Below are 22925 nucleotides of genomic sequence, written 5' to 3'. Positions count from 1 at the left end.
TTTCCAATCATGGATCTATATAATGTTTGATTTACCTTAGTTGAATTGTCATTCTTTGACAACTTGTGTCCTATCACCATAGGTGTACTTACAGGTTTGGAATCCTCTAGTCCAAATGTCTTCAATATCTCTTTGACATATTTTGACTGAGTGATGTATATTCCATACTTCATCTGATATACTTGTAATCCCACAAAGAATTTGATCTCCTCAAAAATAGAAATTTCAAATTCTTTCTTCATCTGATTTTCAAATTCTTTACACAAAGCACCTTCTCCTCCAAATATGCTATCATCAACAAATATTTTAGATAACAGTATACCTTTGTCCTTTTCTGTCTTCATATATAGATTGTTGTTATCATCAGTCCTTTTAAATCCAATCTTCACAAGATAAGTATAAAGTCTCTCATACCATGCTCTTGGTGTTTGCTTCAATCTACATAGGGCTTTGTGCAATCTACATACCATGCTCTTATTATTTTCATCAACAAATCCTTTTGGCTATTCTATGTAGACTTCCTTTTCTAGTATGTCATTCAAAAATGCAGATTTAACATCCATCTGATAAACTTTGAAACCTTTGTATGCAACATAAACAACTAGAATTCTCACTCCTTCCATTCTTGCAATAGGGGCAAATGTCTCACCATAGTCAATTCCTTCTTCTTGTGCATATCCTTTGCAAACTAATCTTTCTTTATTTCTTGTCACTTCACCATTCTCATCTAGCTTGTTTCTAAATACCCACTTGGTGTAAATCACATTCTTGTCTTTTGGTCTAGGAACTAGACTCCATGCTTTGTTCTTCTCTATTTGTTGTGTTGGCCTGGTTTTTCACCACCCTTGTTTTGTTGTGTTTAGCAGTGAAAAACCCTAAATGTGCACTCCAAGTAATTTGAAATTTGGTCAAAAAACCCTAGGCAAAAAATTCACCAAATAACCTTGTGCCTTGCCTTGTTCGGCCCTAGCCTTTGAGAACTTTAGAAAGTATTGTTTCAAATAAATTTTGGCGAGACATTTTTATCCTAAAGATTTATCTGTGCAAATATACCTTTATTAATCTTTTGATAAAATTTATAAAGTTTGCCTAAATTGCATTATTTTATTTGAAAAAAGGTCCAAGTTGCAATATCTTTCAAGCATCATAGATTCTCTTAAGATCGAGGGTTGAGGCTTGCCCACAATATGGAGCTATGAGGTCTTTAAATATTGTGGGCAAGCACCTTTTCGACACATAGCCCCTGCTGACATTTCAGCCTCAGTGCGCCAAAAAAGGTTCATGGTTGTTAGAGCTAGTCAGAACCTAGAGATATCATTGGTTGAGTTACTAATAGAGATATGCCTTTATCACCAAGAAGCATCAACCATTGATTTCATTTGAATCAAGGGCTAGTGCTTTCTCACAAGAAGGAGATGCTCGTGAATCAAATAATGCAGGGAAGAGAAAATGGGACAAGTGGCACAATCTGAAAAAGATGGGCCTGCCGTTCTCAAAGATGATGATGACATGTCTTCCGTGGCAAATGTCAGATGAGTCAGAATGGATGGAGATATTTTATTCATCACTATAGCCAACATGGTATTTAAAATGCCTAATTCTATGACCATTAATATGTCAAAGATCAAAGGCCAGTGCATGCTCGCATTTTGAAGTTGCACAAGAGATAAATAATGTAGGCAAGTGGTTTTTGGACATGTGGCAAGGTGGGGTCAAGAAATTTTAACTGTATGCTGTGGTGTGCCACATTGTAAATTGATCGCTAACATTTACTACTAGATGTGCCACTGAAGAAGTTTATCTGCTAGATGGAAGTGAAGCCTCATCAACCATAGATCTTTCAAAGATCGAGGGTTAGTGCAATCTTGCATTATGAAGCTACTAGTCAAATAAGGAATGCGGGTATTGCCTTTGTGACGCATGTCACAGTGGGGACAAATTATGAAAGAACGCTGAGTTATGCCATGTGGACTATCACTTATGCTTAGTTGGAAATAATTATGCTATGGGCACGAAAACCTTAGAAATTAATGTAGTAGTCAGGTGGGTCAGAGCACAGGGGTTGAGAAGGGTCATTTCATTGGTCCAAGTGGACGATTGACCATAAAGTGCAAAAAATTTTCACACCGTTGATCCTGTCTTGATCAATGAAGGACGCTTTCCTACATAAAGAACTTGAGGGAAGTTTAAACAAAGCAAGAATGCACCATGCAGACACATGTCCATGGTAACGTCACTTTTCTCATCTTGTAAGGTTTACAAATTTTTAGCATTACCATCGTTGATCTTTCAAAGATCGATGACTAGTGCAAGCCCGCAATTTGAAGATGCTCGTCAGATAAGAAAAGAGGGAATGCACCAGCTTGACACATGGAAAGAGTGACATCAAGCACCTGCTTGCTCAGAAGAAGAAATGGGACCCGCTAGTGTGGAAGTTGTCAGAAGGCACAAACTCATATAAAGGCTTCCTATTGGTCAATATAGCTAACTAGACCTTGTTCAAATATGAATTGATTTGATCGTTGATCTTGTCTTGATCAATGAGTGGCACTTCCCTACAATTCTAAGGTGCAAGAAATTTAAGAAATGCGGGCAAGCAGTATTACAACACGTAGCCTTGTTTTTAAAGCCATAAAGCTTGTTTCCTTTTAAATTAGAGTCATCCAATCTGATGAAAATCTACGGATAGGATTCAAACTTGGTTGCAATTTGGAGGTAACGGTTACAAGAGTTAATATGAATCAGAGTTCCTTCATGCATCCTTAATGCATGGGTATAACATAAAAATTTTCCATTACTGAATCACAAAGTTGCAGATTTTCTCAAAGCAAAAGGATTTCTAGAGAAAGGGCATAGAATTTCATAGCAGTTTTAGCTAAATTGCAGAGAAAATTGTAGAGAAAGAAGGGAAATTTTAGCGGGTAAGTAACCTGTAACCATAAGAAATCCAGAATTTGCAGTGATAAGAGTTTTTAAAAATTAGAAAGATGCCTCCACGGAAGGATTTTTTTGGGCAAACTAATTACTTAAAGAGGGTTGTGCATGATGAATTCCTAGAATAATTTCCCTTATCAGTAAATGAAATAACTAAAGGAAGAGAACTCATTCCTAAGAACCCTAGGGTAGTTGTCACTGAGGGTTTCTATGATAGGGCGAACTGGGTAAGAGATGCCCAAGTATCTATGGCAGGTTTGCAATTGTTCAAAAAATGGATTTCAGAAAGGAATTTAGATACCCCCATGAGCAATTTCAGGGAATTCAACATTGGAAAATTAACAATCCCTACAATTTTCTTAGATAGTGATCTATTGACTAACCTGGCTAAGAAATATGATCATATTACGGGTTGGGTGAAGAATCATTCTGGAGCGAATCTTTTCAGGGTTTGCCCTGAGCTATTCAGTGAATTTTTTGATCTTAACCCTAACCACGCTATTCATGAAATCATTGATATGGATGATTTGCAAGCAATATATGATGCACAAAGAATATACTTGAGGACAAGGGCATTGCAGGAGCATGCTGCTAAAGTCAAAACCTTGTCTGTGATTACTGCTAGCACACCTAATCCATTACTAAAAAGACATTTTAACCCTAGGGCTCAAGAATTGTATATTTCTCTTTGTAAAAATTTTGGAATGGATGAAGCCGAGTAGATCCCAAGCTCATTTGTCCTCATCATGGCTCAAACTCTTCAATTTCAGATGAGCACTATTCTAGATTTTGCTACCTTCCTTGCAAAGGAGATTCACAATGCTTTGGTGGGAATAGCAAGGGGAAAAGTGGATAAACCTTTTTGTTGGTATTCATTGCTCATGCATATATGCTTATACAAGGGATTCACCTTTTTCTCTAAGGGTATGGAGCTGGAAACAACTAGAAATGGAGAGACGAATCCAGTATAGTTGTGGAGTGTGGATATGACCCCAGAAGCCCCAGATGCCAGTTATGTGAGGTTTGATAGATATTTTGCATCAAAGCTTAGATTTCTTTTGAGAGGAGACAACCCTAGAATTCCACAAACACTGTTTGAATTGTTTAGACCTAAGGACCATGCAAAAGGGCTTCTGGTTAGTCATAATTGGGGGGATATCATTCCCTATAATGTTTCAACAGTGATAAGAGTATATGGCTTCTTGGGAAAGCCTCATGTGCTGCCATTTTATGTGCCTTTGAAGATAGGAATAACTAAGTTGTTATGGCAAATAGGCACTATAGATGAGAGGGAATTGCCTAAGAAAGGCACATTTTTCCCAATTGTTACTATGGCACATGATTTTTTCTTTGTAAGAAAAGGGTGGAAGCATTTGAATTTGTTCTTAGATAGATATAACATGGAAAAATCTCATGCTAGGTTTATTGATCCTAAAGGATTCTATGACCTCTTATGAGAGAGAATAAAAGCTTCCCGCATGGTGCAACGAGTTTACTATCCAGAGGATGCGATTAGAAATGTTTTTACTTTGCAAGAGCAAGAATTGAGAAAGGAGAAATGGATAGTATTTAGCAAAACCTTAGAATTCATTAATACTTTTGACCCCCATTATGATCCATTGAAATTACAGAAATACTAGGGAGCCAAGATGCAGGCATTGATGAATAATTTTGTTGTGATAATACAAGCCATGAATGAGAAGAAGGATGCATATGTCAAGGCTTATCCAAACAAGGCTGCAGAGGTGCAAAAGAGAATAAATAATAGAAATATAGTGTCTCCTGGTCAATATACTTTGCAGATAAGGGTAGGTTATGTGATGGTTCAAAGTGTGCAATAGGTACCCCTTCATTAGAGGCCAAGACTAGAAAGTCCACCTATAGCCAGTGCTCCAAAATGACAAAAGTTAGAGCTAGGGTCTTCTTCCCAAGTGGAGTAATATTCCCCAAGCCAATCTCCAATTAGGATTGATGATGAAACATCTCTAAGAGAGAAGCTTAGACAAATTGGTGGAGAGGGAGATGTAATTATTACCTTCACAGATTTGGAGATTGGAAAGCCATGAGAACCACCTACACCTTCCTTGGATTTAATTGTAGCTTATTACCAAGGTAAGGAAATTGATCCAATAGTTTCCCAAGCCTTTGAGAAATTTATTAATGATGATAATTTTGTGAAATCTAGGGCATTTGCTCAAATTTTATGGAGGCTAAATATAGGAAATTTTGAGAAGACTTGTGAAAAGATAAAGGCAAAGAAACCTGATAAATCGAACTCTATTATTAAAGAAGAGGTAAAGTCTAAATTTTTGAATGATTTTGCTAAATTTACCCCTGAGGCTGGAAGACAAATAATTAGACAGTCAGAGTCCTTATTTTGCCTGAAAGGGATATAGTGAATGCTATAGTTTTTGATTCAGTAAGGAAACAAAAGGATGTCCAGTATAAGACTGAGGAAGAGATATTACAGGCTCATAGGGGAGTCAAGTTTAGTGATGACCACCAAGCCCTTGTTATTTGGTCAATGGAAGAAAGAGACAAGACCAGAATGCAAGAAATCTCTACTGCACAAGATACTGGTGCATTGACATTTTTTAGGGCTGGCGAGATAGGTAGTAAGCAAATAATAGGAATGGCCTCAAAAATGCTAAAATTTGGTAGTGTTGTATCTAGCCAGGAAGAAGATAGATTTTCCCAACTCAATGCTAGGTTTGAAGAAGTTTTGAAAGCATATGAGGAAAGGGGTATGCAGATACAGTCATTGGAAAACAAAGTATCTCAAATGGAGAAGGTATTGGGGAAAAGAAAAGTAGAAGAATCTAGCAGACCCAGGATTGCATGCCCTCCCAGGCCACCTGTTGAACCTTTCAAGTCCACTCCAATTGTTGAAGTACCAGACACCCCAAAAAGGCCATCATTCTACACTGCAGAGGAATTTGAGGAAGAGAGCAATAAATTGTATGCACTACATGTAGAACTAAATAATCAATTTGAGGAGAAAATAAGGTAGGGCATAATGTATTTAGTAGATAAGATTGAGTGGCCATCATTTTTTGATTTGTTATTAGGGATTGCAACCATCAAGGATGAATTGAAGAAAAATGAAGCTACATTTAGACCTCTCATGTAGAAATGGACAGAAAGAAATAGAGATATCACTATTATGTGTATATCCATCATTCAACTACCATGTCATCAAATAGAACAAATCTTTGATTTGCTTAATAAATTGCAAAGTTTTGATTACAAACAAGATTATTTTCAAAAAAGATTAATTATTTGTTTTTCCCAGTATATTACAGAGAAGTTTGATTTATTTCCTTGTGTTTTAAAGACTATTGATAAAGTGAAGGAAAAGGAAGAATGGAAGAGGGAGCTAGATGAACTCTTTTGTGAAAGAATAAATAAGGTTGTAAATGAAATAGGCCATTTGTTATGGGCAATGGCAAATGAGGAGTTGGTTAAAGTGCAAATATTCTACAACTCCATCAGAAAAGAAATGGTTGATATAGAGGTAGTTGCAAATTCTCTAATAACTGTACGAAGGGAGGTTCTAAATTTTGATTGGCCAAATGACACTACTTATAATGAGTGGAAAGATAAATTCATTTCTACAAAACAAATAGAAGGAGATGATGAGGTGGAGGATGATGATAAAGAAGAGGGTATAAAAGTAGAAGCCACCTCTGACATTGATGATAAAGACAAGGAGGATCCTTAGGTAGTAGGAGATGACTCATCACTATCACATTTGATGGCCACCTATCTCAAGGAACCTGAACAGTAAAGGAATCCGATCATATTGTTTTTGTCTTCCCAAAGAGAATAACAGAAATGGACCCACAAAAGAAATGTTTGATGTATAAGTCTTTCTGTTACTCTCATTTGTCATTTTGTGATAGGTATATGTAAATATTTTTTGTAAAGGACACCTATCATTTTCTCTTAGCATGAAGCTTGTTCCATCTCACACTATATAAGTGAGATTCCAGGGCTAGAGAGGGGTATGCTTTCTATTGTTTCTAGGTGATATACTTAGTTTGTTCTCGATCCAATTTTTGAGCAAGTTTTTGATGTATTTTCTCTGTTAGTTCTTGAGAATACATGAATATAGAATGATCAATGTGTTTCTTCTTAAGGTCATTTTGAGTTTACTGCAAATGTATACAATTTTCAAGGAAAATGAATACAAATTATGAGCTGTCCCCATATCAGTTTTTTCTGAATTTTGTCTCATTTTGATTACTTGGTTATCTTGATATTGTATGAGTAAAAGCTTGTGCAATTGAATGCAATCTAGTTAGGTTGTATATCTGTTCATCACTGCTATTAGTTCAATCGATTAAGTAAAAGCTTTGATGAATTTGATAAGGTTGCTGTAGTAGTAGAAAGGATTTTTTTTTGAATGATGAATTCTCATAAGAATTGCTGATAATATTTGTTGTAAGGAAACAAATTAGATCTAAGGATTTGTTGTAGACTCTGAACCCCAATGGATTAGGCACTCGTCAAATTGATTTAGCTGGAAGAGAAATGTCATAAATGGTTTTCAAAATATAGAATTATAATCAATTTTACTTTTATTTCCTGAAGATCTTCAAAGTTGGCCAATACTTGTTTGCAGGGAATGTTTTAGCTTCAATTAGCCACTATTGCTGAGAACACGTGCAGACCTATAGAAGAATTTTGGCCAGATCTGTTATATGGGATGTGTTTATTAAAGTATCATGAATTAGGCATGTATTTGAGGATTTGAGATGAGAATCAGAATGAAACTAAAATAATCCTCATACACTGTTTCCTAGTCTTAAATCATCCTTGGTATACCCGCCCTGGTTTTGCAGAGCCTAAAGAGTAGAAAACCACCCTTGGTTTTGTTGAAGTTGGGTCCAAATGGTTTGCACATATAATTTTTAAGGAATTTGCTAGTCCTTATATTGTGTGAGTGATGTCATTTTGGTATTGAGCATTTTGTTGCTTAGTAGTTTTTTCAAAAAACACCAACATATTGAATCTCTTCTTCAATAGCCTTGTACTAGTCATCATCTTCTAATACATATTTTACTATTTTGGGCTCCTTCGTGCTTAAAAAACATGATTCACTTCTCAATATATTTTTTTCATTGGCCTTGCATCTTTGTTTCCAATGATTTGATCAGTAGGATGATGTCTCTTGACATATTTAGACAATATTGGCTCAGTTCTTGTAACTACATTTTGTCTCACGGCTATAGCGTCACTAAGTGCATCTTTATCAAGTATCTTAGCATCTCTTTCATGTATACTAATCTTAGAATTAGAATGTGCATTTTCTTCATTCTACAACTCGGCATCTGAATGTAGCTTGGTTCCTGAATATAACTCGACATTCATAGGTTGTGACTCAATAGTTACTAAGATTTGTTGTTGGTTTGCAACTTGATTTGTAGCATCTTCTTTAGTAGGCATTCCTTAATAGAAGTATACAAATTTTTTGCATTCTTCTAGTTCTTTCATAAGTTTAGCCTCATATACTTCTATAAATTCATCAAAATTCACATTTGCACTTTCCACAATTTTGTTAGTGTTAGTATTTAAACACTTATAGGCTTTGCTTCTTGTGGAGTATCCAAGAAATATACATTCATCACTTGTTGCATCAAACTTCCCATTCCTAACATCTTTAAGAATATAACACTTACTTCCAAATACCTTAAAGTATTTCACATTAGGTGGATATCCATACCATAATTCAAAAGATGTTGAATGTGTACCTTTCTTGACTTGCACATGGTTGAAGGTATATACAACAATACTTATAGCTTCTCTCCAGTATTTTAAAGCAACATTATTCTCCATCATAAGTGTTCTGGCACAATCCATTATAGATATGTTTCTTCTTTCAACAATTCCATTTTGTAGAGGGGTCCTAAGTGCAAATATTTCTCTTTTGGTTCCTCTATCATTACTAAACATCTCAAACTCATTTGAAGTAAATTATCCTCCTCTGCCTGATCTCAAGCATTTCAGGCTTTTACCTGTTTCTTTTTCAACTCTTGTGAAGTATCACTTAAACATTTGAAAAGCATCAGATTTTTTTTTTAGAAACATGATTGTCATCATCCAAGAGTAATCATCAACAAATAACATTATGTACTTATCTCCTCTATAGCTTTGCACTTCAATTGGTCCACACAAGTCAGTATGAACTATCTCTAGTATTTCTTTAGAGGTATAAGCTTTACTCTTGAAGCTTGACTTTGACATTTTGCCTAGCTAACATTATTTGCACACTATATTATCAGGTTTGTTCAACTTAGGCAATCCTCTAACTCTTTTCTTCAACTTAGGAAATCCTCTAATCCTTCAACATAGTAAGCATTGTTAGATGAAATCTTGTCTATGAGTTTGATAGACCCTTTTCCTTTTATCAAACATGGTGCATCATTACCAAACCTTACACTATTTCCATCATAACAAGCTAAGTTAATGAACTTACTTTTGTCTCCAGTCATGTGATTTGAGAATCCACTATCAATTATCCCTTTATCATTCTTGTTCACACAAGTCACAAGTGTAGTTGCCTCATCCTCATCAGATTTGTCCTTCTTTCCTTTGTCTATGTAGTCTCTGCCATCATCTCCTCTTCTATTTATGTGCTTGTTTCCTTCTTTGTAGTTCTTTTTTTTTGTACATCTTGTAATAATATGAGAAAATTCATTGGAATTGAAACAAATGATGGGTAACTTGCTTTTGAACTTGCCTTTACCTCTGTGAAATCTTCTTGCCAGTAGTGCTTCATATTGTTCAATGTCTTGCTCATCTATATCATTGTCACTGGATGCATATTTTTCTTTCTTTTCTTCTTCTTCTTCTTCTACTTTACCACCTCAAAATCCTTCAATAACAATTTTGCTTTGAAAGCTGATTCAAGACTCTCTAGTTTGTATTTGTCAAAATCAGATAGCTCAAAAGCAGTGAGTCTACCTACTAGACCTTCAAGGGTTAGATTATTTCCTAGTATACATCTCAACTCTTGGATTGTAGAAACTCTAATAGCATAAACAAGTAGTAATGTCCTAAAGACTTTACTTAGCACAGTATCATCATCTATTTGACTAGTAGAACCTTTTATTTCACTAACAACTTCTTTTATCCTAGCAACATATTGAGCAATATTCACCTTCTTCCATTCCCATGTCATCAAACTTACCTTTGAGACTCTTAGACTTGGCTCTTTGAACATTTTTGTCTCCTCCATAGATGGTGGTTAGGGCATCCCACATCTTCTTTGTAGTGTCACATCCTTTGATATCATCAAATTTGACATAGCTTAGGGTAGCGGCAATCTCCAACATTACCTAATTGTGTTCTTTCTTTTTCTTCATATCTTTAGCAGTTAGGGCTCTTGCTAGATCAACATGTTCTATTGTAATCAAAGATTGTGCATGATCTCCAAGTCCTCCAAGGTGTAGCTTCATAAAACTTTTTCATGTAGGAAATTTATCTTTTTTGAGCTTGGGTACTTCTCTTTTAGATATCTTGATCTTTGTGCTTCTAGTACCTTAAAACTAGTCCTCTTAAGCAAATGGCTTTGATACCAATTTTTGGAAATCTTTTAGAATAATTAAGGGGGGGAGGGGGGGGAGGCGTGTGAATCAACTATTCAAGGTCCAAATGTACAAATAAAACTTTTCTTAACTTAGTGAACCCATATAACATTTATATTCATACATACATTCGAATGAATATGTGATTACTTAAAACTTGCAAGTTACTATCTAATCAAATTGTAGAAATGTAAAGCATGAAACACAACACATTCATCAGCACATTTGACAAAATGATTTAACATGGAAACTCAATTTGGGAAAAACCACCAGTAACATGCTACTCCTTTTTCACTCTTCTGAAGTGATGCCCTGTGAAAGGCCAATCTTCTTAAAGGTTACAATACACACTGTTAAATGTGACGTGGTTAAGAGATTTCAATCACCCTATTAAAAGTGAGCCTTGTTAGAGGACTTTAGGCCATTTACTTGGAATGCCACCTTATTAAAGGATTTTTTAATGATTGTTAGGTCAACCTTAATCCAAAAGATTTACCCTAGACTGATACAATTGTTAGAGAGTAATAGTAGAGCTTTGATCTGATACAACTTACAACTTCACTTGCAGATTACAGATCTCTATTTAGTCCTCAATTCTACTTGGCTTCAATACTTTGTAGCTCTAACAACTTGTTCACCTTTCGAGCATTCATCTCCTTAAGCCTTCTTGCTTTGTACGCCATTGTAGACACTTCTCTTGGGTCACTTGATGAAGCAAAACCCTTAATTCCTTCTCCTCCTTAGGTTCTTGCTTATGTCACCAACCTCTCTAACTCTTTTGCTTCATGATTAGACATTCCTATATAAAAGAAATTAGAATATTTTCCCACTAATTATCCATCATCTAAATTAGGCTTTTGGATGGATTAGGTAGGATACAATTTATCTACCCCATATCTTGTCTTCTCTAGAAACTTCTCCTAGAATCCATTTGAATTTGCCTCCAAATTAGTTTACATAAAATTTTGTGCCACCAGCTCATCAATCTTATCTTCCTTTTGGTTCACAAGTTCTAGGAAAATAAACTTGTCAACTTATATTTGGTAAATCTTTGACCTTTTTCATAATGTAGTAGCTCAATATTATCAATCTTTTGATCCTCGACACATACTATGTTACTTGGCATCAACTGTAAAATCACTTTGTATCAACTACATTTTACTAGTGCTTGGCATCAACTAAAATTTTTGTTCACTTAGCTCTAACTGGCTTTTTTCTCGGCTTGCACTAGCTTTTCTCAACACCTACTATCCACTCAGTCAAGTTTGGTAGACAAACTTTATTTAACTTATTCTTCTAAACTTTATAAATGTAGCCAACCATTTTGTAACCTTAAGTAGATCATCAATACATCATGTCATCATTGTCTTAATTGATCCTTGTACTTCATTACATAATCATAAATCAACCTTTCCTCTAGGTGCTTTTGTTACATTTTGTTGATCAAATCCTCCTCATCAATCAACTTAGTGATAGTACTTGAATCTTATAAGCAATTGTCTTACTAGCAAATAGCATATTTGACATTAGAGACAAAACAATGATTGTAACACATAACAATCTCCCTTATAACAATCTTTCTAATCAATGATCCTTTCAATCAGATTCAACTTTCAACATACTGAACTCTATCCCTCAACTTTAGTGTGTTATGTCACTCGATTTAGACAAAAACATCACACAGAAGGAAACTGTCGTATGCTTATATTAAGAAATATTACGAGACATACTTCCAGTAAAAACTATCACCTTGTCTAAACTTGCTTGTTGATTAAGTGATTAGATCAATTTTTAGTTGTACTTGTTTTTTGCTAGATTTTTATAGGTCTATAGTGGTTTTATAGAGGTCTATTTGCAGATTACATGTTATTTTGAAGCTAACTTGTGGGGCTAATGGTTGTGTTTGTAAGTAGTTACCTTGAGATGTTTTCCTAATTGCCTTTAAAAAAGAATGCAGGTCAAAGCTTCAAATGCACAAGGGCTACTAACAATTGTTTGTAGGGCTTCCCAACACATAAAAACTCAAACTTGCTTGCTTTTTTCTTTTATTCCATGTGCGGTATCTACTAGTTGTTTCATTTTTGTAGGCACATTAAACTTGCGATTGGGGTTCTTTGGTAATAGGAGATTATGCTCTTCACCCTTGTGGTGAATTTGAAATCTTGACTTTTCTTTGGATTTTAAAAGCAAGGGGATAATTGAATCATCTTGGTGTATTTGTGGAAAATGATTGGAATAGGAGAGTATGCTCTTCACCCTTTTGGTGAATCAGAAATCTTGACTTTCAAAAGTTGATCCACTTCTTGTTTAGTCTAGAATTTTTTAGAGGGCCTTCTCTTGGAAAACCTAAGAGGAACGACCCAAGTGAGAACAAGCTAATACCCAGCTCTTCCAACCCACTATAAACTCAAGGCTATCAAGGAAACAAAACCTTAGCAGATGTATTATTTATCTTCTCTTAGTGTGATCACTTGTGGGATTGTGACCATGAGGAGATCACTAGGCAAGAATGCTTAAGGTACTCTTGTGACCATTGAGGTCTTTTACCCACCACAAGCTGTGGTGTCCATTAATTGGGCATAAGAGGAACATTATGAATGGAAGCTCTTTCTAAATACCCTAGGTTAGTAGCGACCTTATTTTTTCGCTCAACTTCTTAGTGCAAGGATCGGTCATAGTGGATTATCCGAACCACCCCAAGATTTTACAATCACCATTTGTATTCCCTTGGTTGTGCTCAGGGTACTTCCATGACAAAACCAATATCTTTTCTGGGAAACAACTAAGGTGTGAGGCAAACGAGCATCAAGCGTGGGCCAAGTTGTTGAGTAATGAACCATGACTCTAAAGTTGATTGCTTGGCTAATATTTTTGAATGTGTTGACCTATGCTAACATTCTTACAAATCAAAAATCTCAGTAAAATTGGTAGGAAGGTTGTTCTCATATCACAAATGTGTATTGGCAAGGTTGTTTTTACACTCTTTCAATTGTTTCTGACATGTTAAAAACCCCTAATGTTTGCAAACCTTGTTGCTACGCAACATGAACTAAAACCTGAAAATGTTTTGTCCTAAAACTATCTGATTATCTGAAGGGGACGCAACCCCAGAACAGAATGGACACAATAGAAAAGGGAAATTGTATTAACTGAAAAATAAGCTAGTACATTCAGTATAGAGAAAATAAACTTCAAAACATGCCCTAAGGGCTTACAATAGCATAAATGTGGAGATAATTTCTCCTTTCAGTACCTCCTCTCAAACTCCACTCCAAACTGCCTTTTACAATGCCAGAAATCTCTTTAAATAGACCCCAAAGGGTTAAGAACTAGGAGTACATTCTAGAAAGTGCTAGTAGGCATCCACCGACCAAATAGAAGGTTCCAAAAGCTGCGTTAGAAGTCGGCGCAAATCTAGAAGAATCCAAAAATGATCACCGAACTTTCAGGAGGCATAACTTTTGAACCGTAGCTCTGATTGACGAACCGTTTACATTTTTGGAAAGCTCTCGAAGCGCTCTATACCCTATGGACCAGCTTCACTCATCCTACATTTTTCAACCCTTTTTGAGGTCATTTAATGCCCCTAATTTGACTTTGAAACATTCTTAGGAGGTCTCCACAACCCGAAAAATTGTAATAACTCTCAAACCGTGGGGCCTTTTGACTTGATTCTTTTTTTGGAATGCTTTAAATTACAGTTACATTCATCTAGCCAATTTAAACCTTCTAGTTCACCAAAATGATGGCTCAATTACATACACCTATTTTTTTGAGATTTACACGAACACTGATAGTGGAATTGTGAGAGTTGGAACCTTTATTTGAACCAAATGGGTATCCAAAAATGAAAACACATGAAACAGAAACTAAGTCTAAGTATTTTTTTTTTTTGGTGACATAGGATTGCCCTTATGCCTCCTGATGCTCCTGCATCAGACACCCAAGGTAGATTGAAAAGTAACCCTGTCACTTTATGAATGGTAGAGGAAATCCCAAATGGGAAACCTTAGCTGCTAAAATCCAAGTTGAGTCCTCGATCAGTCGTCTTTTCCATTTGACCAGATACTCTTCATACTGCCTATTTTTGGTACTCCTGCCCACACGATGATCTAGAATGTCTTCTATCTCCTCCTTCTTAGAAGCAGGAATTGGACATGGCTCTAACACCAGCTCCTCATCTGCACCATCATCATGATACTCTGTTAAATCTGCAATGTTGAAAATGGGAGAAATGTGAATACCATTTGGCAGCTCCACTTCATATGCATTTCCTGAGTCATGTTTCTTCAAAATTTTGCAGAGGCCAAATTTTTTCATTTTCAGCTTGTTGTAAGTACCGGCTGGAAATCTTTCTTTTCGTAAGTGCACCATGACTAGATCCCCTACTTGGAATTCTTTATGTCTTCTCCTTTGATCAGCCCTAGCTTTATACTCTTGATTCATCTTGGTAATGTGTGGTTGAACCTCCTCATGTAGACGCTTGATATGTTCAGAAAATTCCTCAGCTTCAGCACTTGTCCTCTCCCCTTATTCTATCTTCCTCAATTCTGGTGCAGTCCTTGGGCTATTCCCATATACAATTTGGAATGGTGATTTTCTAGTACTCCTATTTATAGATTTATTGTAAGAAAACTCCGCTTGTGGTAGAATCAAATCCCATCCCTTGGGCTTATCCCCAACTAAACATCTCAGTAAATTGCCCAGACTTCTGTTTACCACTTCTATTTGGCCATCAGTTTTTGGGTGATGCATGGAACTGAATTTCAAGTTTGTTCTAAACTTTTTCCACAATGTCCTCCAGAAATACCCCACAAATTTAGTATCTCTGTCAGAAACTATACTTCTTGGAAGTCCATGTAGTCTTACCACTTCTTTGAAAAATAAGTCTGCAATATGGACAACATCATGAGTTTTGTGGCATGGAATGAAATGTGGCATTTTGGAGAACCTATCAATCACCACGAATACTGAGTCATTACCCCTTTGTGTCCTTGACAATCCAAGAACAAAATCCATACTTATGTCCTCCCATGGCCTTCATGGAACAGGCAATGGCTGATATAGGTCAGTATTGTGACTAAACCCCTTGGTAACTTGACAAACCTGACAACTCTGTACAAACTTCTTCACATCCTGTGAAATTTGAAGCCAAAAATAATGTTCTCTAAGAATGGAAATGGTCTTATCTCAAACCAAATGTCCTACTATCCCTCCACTGTGTTTCTCCTTAATTAGATTTTCCCTTATGGAACTCCTTGGAATGCACAATTGACTACCCTTGAACAACATGCTATCCTGAATCAAATAGTCTAACCACTTGGTTCTATCTAGAGCAACAGGTTCTTTACAAGCTTTCCATGCTTCAGAAAAATCATGATCCTCGGGGTACAAATTCTTGAGTTCATCAAACCCAAGTACTTCAACCTACATTATTGTAAGCAACAACTGTCTCCTACTTAGTGCATCTGCAACCCTATTAGATTTTCCACTTCTATGCTTCAACCCAAATGTATAACTCTACAAGAATTCTACCCACTTCATATGCCTCTGATTCAATTTACCTTGGCTATTTAGGTACTGTAATTCCTGATGATCAGTATACAAAACAAATTCTTTTGGCAATAAATAATGCCTCCATTTCTTTAAGGCCTGAACTATTGCATAGAACTCTTGATCATAAACAGAATACTTCTTCTTTGTATCATTCAATTTTTCACTAAAATATGCAATAGGCTTACCTTCTTGGCTTAATACAGCCCCAATAGCGTTGCTACTGGCATCACAATCCACCTGGAAAACCTTTCTAAAATCTGGAAGTGCCAACGCAGGTTGTTCTGTTACCTTCTTCTTTAGCCATTCAAAACTTCTTGCAGCTGCTGTAGTCCATTTGAACTCTTTTCTATCCCCTCTTATTGTATCAGTTAGGGGTGCACATATGCCACTGAAATTCTTAATAAACTTCCTATAAAAACTAACAAGACCATGAAATGATCTTACCTCAGTAGCAGACCTTTGAGTAAGCCATTCCAAGATGGCTTTTACCTTCTCTGGATCCATTTTGAGACCTTCGAGTGATATAACAAACCCCAAATAGACTAACTCCCTTTTTGCAAAGATACACTTCTTCAGATTAATTAATAGTTTCTCTTCCCTTAGCCTTTCAAGGACACTACGAATATGCAGTAAATGTTCTTCCAAAGTCTTGCTGAAAATTAAAATATCATCCAAATAGACAATAACAAATTTTCCCAAGAACTTCTTAAGTACCTCATTCATGAGCCGCATGAAGGTGCTTGGGGCATTCGTCAATCCAAAGGGCATGACTAACCACTCATAAAGACCCTCCTTGGTCTTAAAGGCTATTTTCCACTCATCTCCTTCTCGAATCTGTATCTGATGATAGCCACTCTTGAGATCTATCTTTGTGAAGTATTGAGCTCCACTCAAGCAGTCCATAAGATCATCTATCTTTGGCAAAGGAAACCGGTACTTGATGGTTATCCTATTTATAGCTCAAGAATCTATACACATCCTCCACTCTCCATTCTTCTTTGGTGCAAGTACTGCAAGTACTACACATGGACTCAGGCTCTCTCAAATGAAGCCCTTCCTCAACATCTCCTGAACCTGTCTATTTAGCTCCTTTGTTTCAGCAAGAGTCATCCTGTGAGCAACCTTGTTAGGCAAACTAGCTCCTGGAATCAGATCTATCTGATGAATGATTTGCCTTATTGGTGGCAATCCATCTGGAACATTATTAGAGATAATATCTCCAAATTCCCTTAGTAAATCTGAAACTTCAAGTGGTATTTCACTACTACCTTCTTTATCTTTCCTAGGAATCAAAGCATAGCACATATGCTGATGTTTCATGCCATCTAAAAACTTCCCTCCATCAACAAGACAAATCCTAGCACTGCTACATACCTTTTCACCTTCCTTTTTCATGGACTTCAATTTGTGGCAAACTCCATCCTTTGTTAGAGAGTATGTGTTTTCATGCCCATCATGTACTGCATGTCTATCAAACTGCCATGGTCTACCCAACAATAGATGGCAAACATCCATTAAAATAAAATCATAGAGAATTTCATCATGGTAACTCCCAATTTTGAATTTCACTAAACATTGTTCACTTACCAAGACCTTATGATCATCTTTTACCCAAGCAATCCGATAGGGCTGGGGATGTTTCTCCCTCTTGAGCTTCAGCTTAGAGACCATCTCTTCTGATACCAAGTTATCAGTGCTACCACCATCAATGATCACGTCACAACATCTATCCTCACACTTGCATCTGGTACGGAACAAACTCCTCTATTGTCCTGGTTCAATCTCACCACTTAGTAGGACTCTTTCATTTACCAAGGTCTCTCCTCTTTCTGCATCCTCTGAATGTGATGGTTGTGCATCCTCATCCACATGAGACACCCTAGCTTGGCCCTCAGCTCTCCTATCTGTCCTTCCTTGTCATTGAGGGCATTCAAAGGCACGATGACCTTCTACATTGCAATGGAAATAGGTACCATGGAAGCCGCCTCTTCCTTGTCCACGTCCTCTACCTCTTCCTCTCTAATTTCCAAAGTCTTGATCATGGGAGCGGTTGAAACCCTCATTCCTCTAGTTCTTGCTAGTACCCACATCTTTATTTTTCTTTTGGGTTTCATTGCGGCCTCCAGATGATCTACCGCTTCCCCTTCCTCCTTGACCGCACTCTCTTTGTCTTCCTTCAAACCTTTTATTCAGCTTCTCTTCAACTCATAGGGAAAATTGGTATGCCTCTTCAACGCTGGTCATTCTTACCAGACTTAATTCCTCCTTGATGCTAGGTTGTAACCCACTGATATAATGAGCAACCTTCTCCTTATTTTCTTCTACATGCCCTACTCTAATCAAGAGTCAGTAAAATTCCTCTGTATATTCTTGGACTGATCTTCCTGCTTGCTTTAACCCATGCATTTTCTTAAACAAATCAAGCTCGTAGTCCACATGAATGAACTGCTTCTTCAATTTGTCCACCATGCGATCCCATCTTGTGATCTTCTCCTTTCCTCTTCTGTTTCTTTCCAATTGAACCTCTTGCCACCAAATTTTGGCATGACCTTTTAGTTTGGCCTTTGCAAACTTAACCCTATCTGGGTCCCTGATATCCTCATACTCAAAGTATTCTTCCAATTCATTGATCCAATCGATCAACACATCTGGTTTCAGATTTCCTGAAAATACACCCACTTCAATTGTAGGTCTTTTCCCAAACTTAGTAATGGCCCTAAAAAGCCTTTCCTCTGCATGATTTAGAACTTCCCTATCAAATTTCCCATAGTTTCCTCTCTCATCTTTTTGTCCTCCTCTATGGATCTCAATCTTCTATCTTCTAACTTACCAAAAAGATGGTATGGTATACTACCTTTAAGCTCAACAAGATGTTTCACATTAGAATCCTCAAGTTGTCTTTGCTCATTTTTACTTGGTCAAGATTTCCATCATCTTCAATTCTTTCAATGATTCTCATTAACTTTGGTTTCCACTTTTTTCTCTTTACCACTAGGTCCACCTCTTGTTCTTTTTTTTTTTATTTATACAATCCATTCCCCTTTCTCCTCTTCTTCTTCTACTTCCTTATCCTTTTTCCCCTTCCTCTTAATAGTCAATTTAGGTTTTTTTTAACTTGTCCCATGAGGTTTTTCTTTTTTTCTTGGGGTTTTCTTAAGTTCATCTTCTATTTTTACTTCTATTGTAACTAGTTTTTTTTGGACTTCTTTGGTTTGTCCTCATTCTTAACTATGAATGAGGTTCTTGATAATCTCCTTGGTGTCACTATTTACAGAATAAGTTGTACATCAATAATTCTAATGTCATCATCTTCCTTATTTTCTCTTTGTGTTGTTGCTTCTTTTGTAATAGGTTTTTGTGGTTCCTTGCTACTAGAGGCTTCAAGCTTAACCTTAGATTGTATTTCACTAACTCTCTTATTTGTTTCTTATCATTCCTCTTTGGTCATACCTTTCTCTTTTACAAACATCTCCACCATTTTAGTGACTTTACTTTTTATAGCTCCACTATAAATGTGTTCCCTTACTTCACTAGAATTCTGTTTGTGTGTCCCTCATCTAGGCAATATTGTAACTTGTGTATTTATTTTATTCTATCATCTTCTTATCATATCCCTCAAGAATATCTTCACTAACCTCATATCCCATTTGGTGAATAAATATTTTTTTAGGCTCCACTTATGTTGGAAACATACAATTCGGATAGTTGTATTTTTGGCATTGATGTCAAATCTATTGGTAAGACATATTGGTACCTAATCTAAATGTCATATCTATTTTATTGATGAAGAGGATTTGAGAAGTTGCTCATAATAATAACACCTAGAGGAAAGGTTGAGTTAAAAGGAAGCTACAATGGATATTTGATTAGATAGAATTTGATAAATAAAAGTGATTATTTATATCAAGAAAGTTAAACCAACCCGATCTATAGAGTAAAAAGCTCAGGAATGTTGAGTGATGCTAGTTTCAACTGAGCCAAAGTAAGTGTCGAGAAAATCTAGTGTTGACCAAGCATTAGTATTAACCAAGAAACTTAGTTGATACTGAGCCAAAATTTTTACAATCACTGAATAATTCAATGATGACCGAGTGTTAGAATTTCGAGATTGCCAAGTAACAGCATTGAGAATGAATTTGAGGAAATTATGATTCCCAGTTGACTCAGTTGATTTCTTGGGAGATGTAAACCATGTTTAAGATAGGATTGATGAGTTAGATCATTAAATTTAAAGTGAGAATTAGGTAGAGACCTAAAAAATAGATTCTAGAGAAGTTTCTAGAGGAATATCAAGAAGATGGATAGATACAATTAATCATGTTGAGCCTGATTGTAAACTCGAAGATCTACCATGATCATAGAAAATGGTAAAGAAAGGATTCCCTATATAAAGAGGTATAGAGATGAAAAAAGATGTATGAGTACTAGTGCGTGTGCTAATGTGTTAGGTGAGTGTAGAAGAAGGTTGATCAGAGATGCACAAGTGCATAAGTGAATGTTAATCTAAAGGAGATTGCTTACGCAATTTTTTTTATTTTCATAAGAAAATTTGAGTTGAAGGATTAAGTGTTTTTGAAGGGGAAGATTGATTTCATGAAGGGTTTCCAAGCTAATCAAGAATAGAGATGACAATGGAGAGCTTATCAGTGACTCCTCACATAGACTGAACAATGATCTAAACTTGCAAAGTGAGTTGTAATCATATAGATCAAAACCTACTATTTTATTTCTAATCATTGTAACAATTTGTATTCAAAACCTTTTAACAAAAGTTTACCTAACAATCACTTGGAAGACTTAACAATCTGTGTAAATCCTTTAACAAGGTGACATTTTAATTGGAATGATAAAAGTCCTCTAACAAGTTCACTCCTAACAGGATGATTAAATCCTCTAAATAGCTCACATTAAATATTGTGTATTGAAAACCTTTAATAGGGTTGGTTCCTAATAGGGAACACTTTGAAAGAGTGCAAAAGTGGTGACATGTTGCTTGTGGTTTTTCTCAAATTGGGTTTCCACATAAAATCCTAGTGTCAACTTGTTTTGAATGTTTTATATGGTTTTACATTTGATGATGTTTTTAATTAATCAAAGTATGTTATGTTTAAGAGGGATGTAGCAAAGCTAAACAAGGAGAACTCTCCTACATGGAAGACCCTGATAAGGTTGCACATATCTATTATTAGTGATGCTTCTATCAACTTTGTGGACAATGAGAATGTGAAGGTAGCAACTACTCCATTGACAGCTGAGCAACTAAAGTAGAAGAAAGAACACAATCAAGCAATATCGGAGATTTCATCAGCCCTAAGTTATGTCAAGTTTGATGACTTAAAATATTGTGATAGTCCAAAGAAAATGTGGGACAAATTGAAAACCATATATGGAGGTGATAACAATTTCTTAAGAGACAAATAAAAAAAGCTTGAGAGGAAAATTTAATGACATGAGAATAATGGAAGGTGGGAATATAGTACAATATTACACAAGAGTCAAAGAAGTTCTTAATGTTACTTGTGGTGCAAATGGCGAAATCAAAGATGAAACAGTAATAAGAAAGGTATTGAGGACTCTACTTCCTATATATGTCATTAGAGTTTCTACAATCCAAGAACTAAGATGCACATCAGGTAACACTTTGACCTTAGAAAGTGTAATTGGTAGACTTACTACTTTTGAGATGTCTAATTTTGATAACTACACATTTTCTACTATTGAATCTGCCTTCAAGTCATAATTAGTTCTTAGAAAAAGGAAAGGTAAACATGTGAAGAGTGATAGTGACAGTTCTAATGATGAGATTGATGAACTTGAAGCCCTTATTGCAAAAATATGTGGAAGAGGAAAAGGTAAATACAAAGGTAAACTACCTATTATTTGTTTCTCATGCAACAAGGTTGGTCATATTGCTGCTAGGTGTCCTGATAGAGAGGATAAGGATGAAAGAAAGGAAAGCAAGTACAAAGGAAGAAGAGATGACAAAGACTACAAGAGAAATAAGGATGACAAAGGTAATAAATCTTGTTATATTTTTGAAGAAGAAATTAACAATCAATCTAAGATTAATCATGATGAAGTTGTCTATGTTGCCATGAAAGAAGATTCTGATGAGGATGAGAAAATTGCATTAATCTCATATGTAAACAAAAGTGAAAGATGGATAATTGACAATGGATGCTCTAATCTTATGACTTCTGATAAAGATAAATTTGAGGATATTGGTCCATATAAAGGTGGATGTGTTAAATTTGGTAATAATATCGCATGTGTTGTAAAAGGTAAAGGTACTATTCAACTAACTGACAATATAAAATGTGATAATGTTTACTGGGTTAAAGGACTTAACTATAATTTATTGAGTGTTTCACAACTAAAAAAATTAGGTTATAGAGTTGTGTTTCATAATAAGAAGGACAAGATACATGATGCTGAGGGAAAGCTTATTGGAAATAGTGATTAGACAAGAGGTGACTTGTTCTATCTAGATTTATCAAATGAGGCATGTTTGTTTGCACAACAAGAAGATGTTTGGTTATAGAATAAAATATTATTTCATGTGAACTTTGATAATTTGGTGAACATCGGTAAGATGAAGAAAGTAAGAAGTTTTCCTAAATTGAAGAAGCCTAACAATGCCATGTGTAAACAATGTCAATTGGAAAAAATGACCAAGCCTAGTTTTAAGAGAAAAACATACACTACTAGTGATATTTTGGAATTGGTTCATACTGACCTGTGTGAACCCATTGATGTTCAAAGCTACTATGGAGATAAGTATTTCATTATTTTTTTGATGATTACTCTATGATGATGATTGTTATGTTCCTTAAAGCTAAATCTAAT

General features: G+C 35.8%; 1 pseudogene; it reads left to right on the top strand.

The window, feature by feature from the left end:
• The first annotated feature begins 1449 nt into the window (after window positions 1-1449).
• Window positions 1450-22925, top strand: part of LOC149567547 (26S proteasome regulatory subunit S10B homolog B-like) — a 65211-nt pseudogene continuing 43735 nt past the window's right edge.

Source organism: Cupressus sempervirens, chromosome 3, assembly GCF_028749045.1.
Source record: "Cupressus sempervirens isolate cs-2001-9-10 chromosome 3, ASM2874904v1, whole genome shotgun sequence".
Taxonomy (NCBI): Eukaryota; Viridiplantae; Streptophyta; class Pinopsida; order Cupressales; family Cupressaceae; genus Cupressus; species Cupressus sempervirens.
Note: the sequence above shows the minus strand (reverse complement) of the source record. Positions and strands in the feature narration are given on the sequence as shown.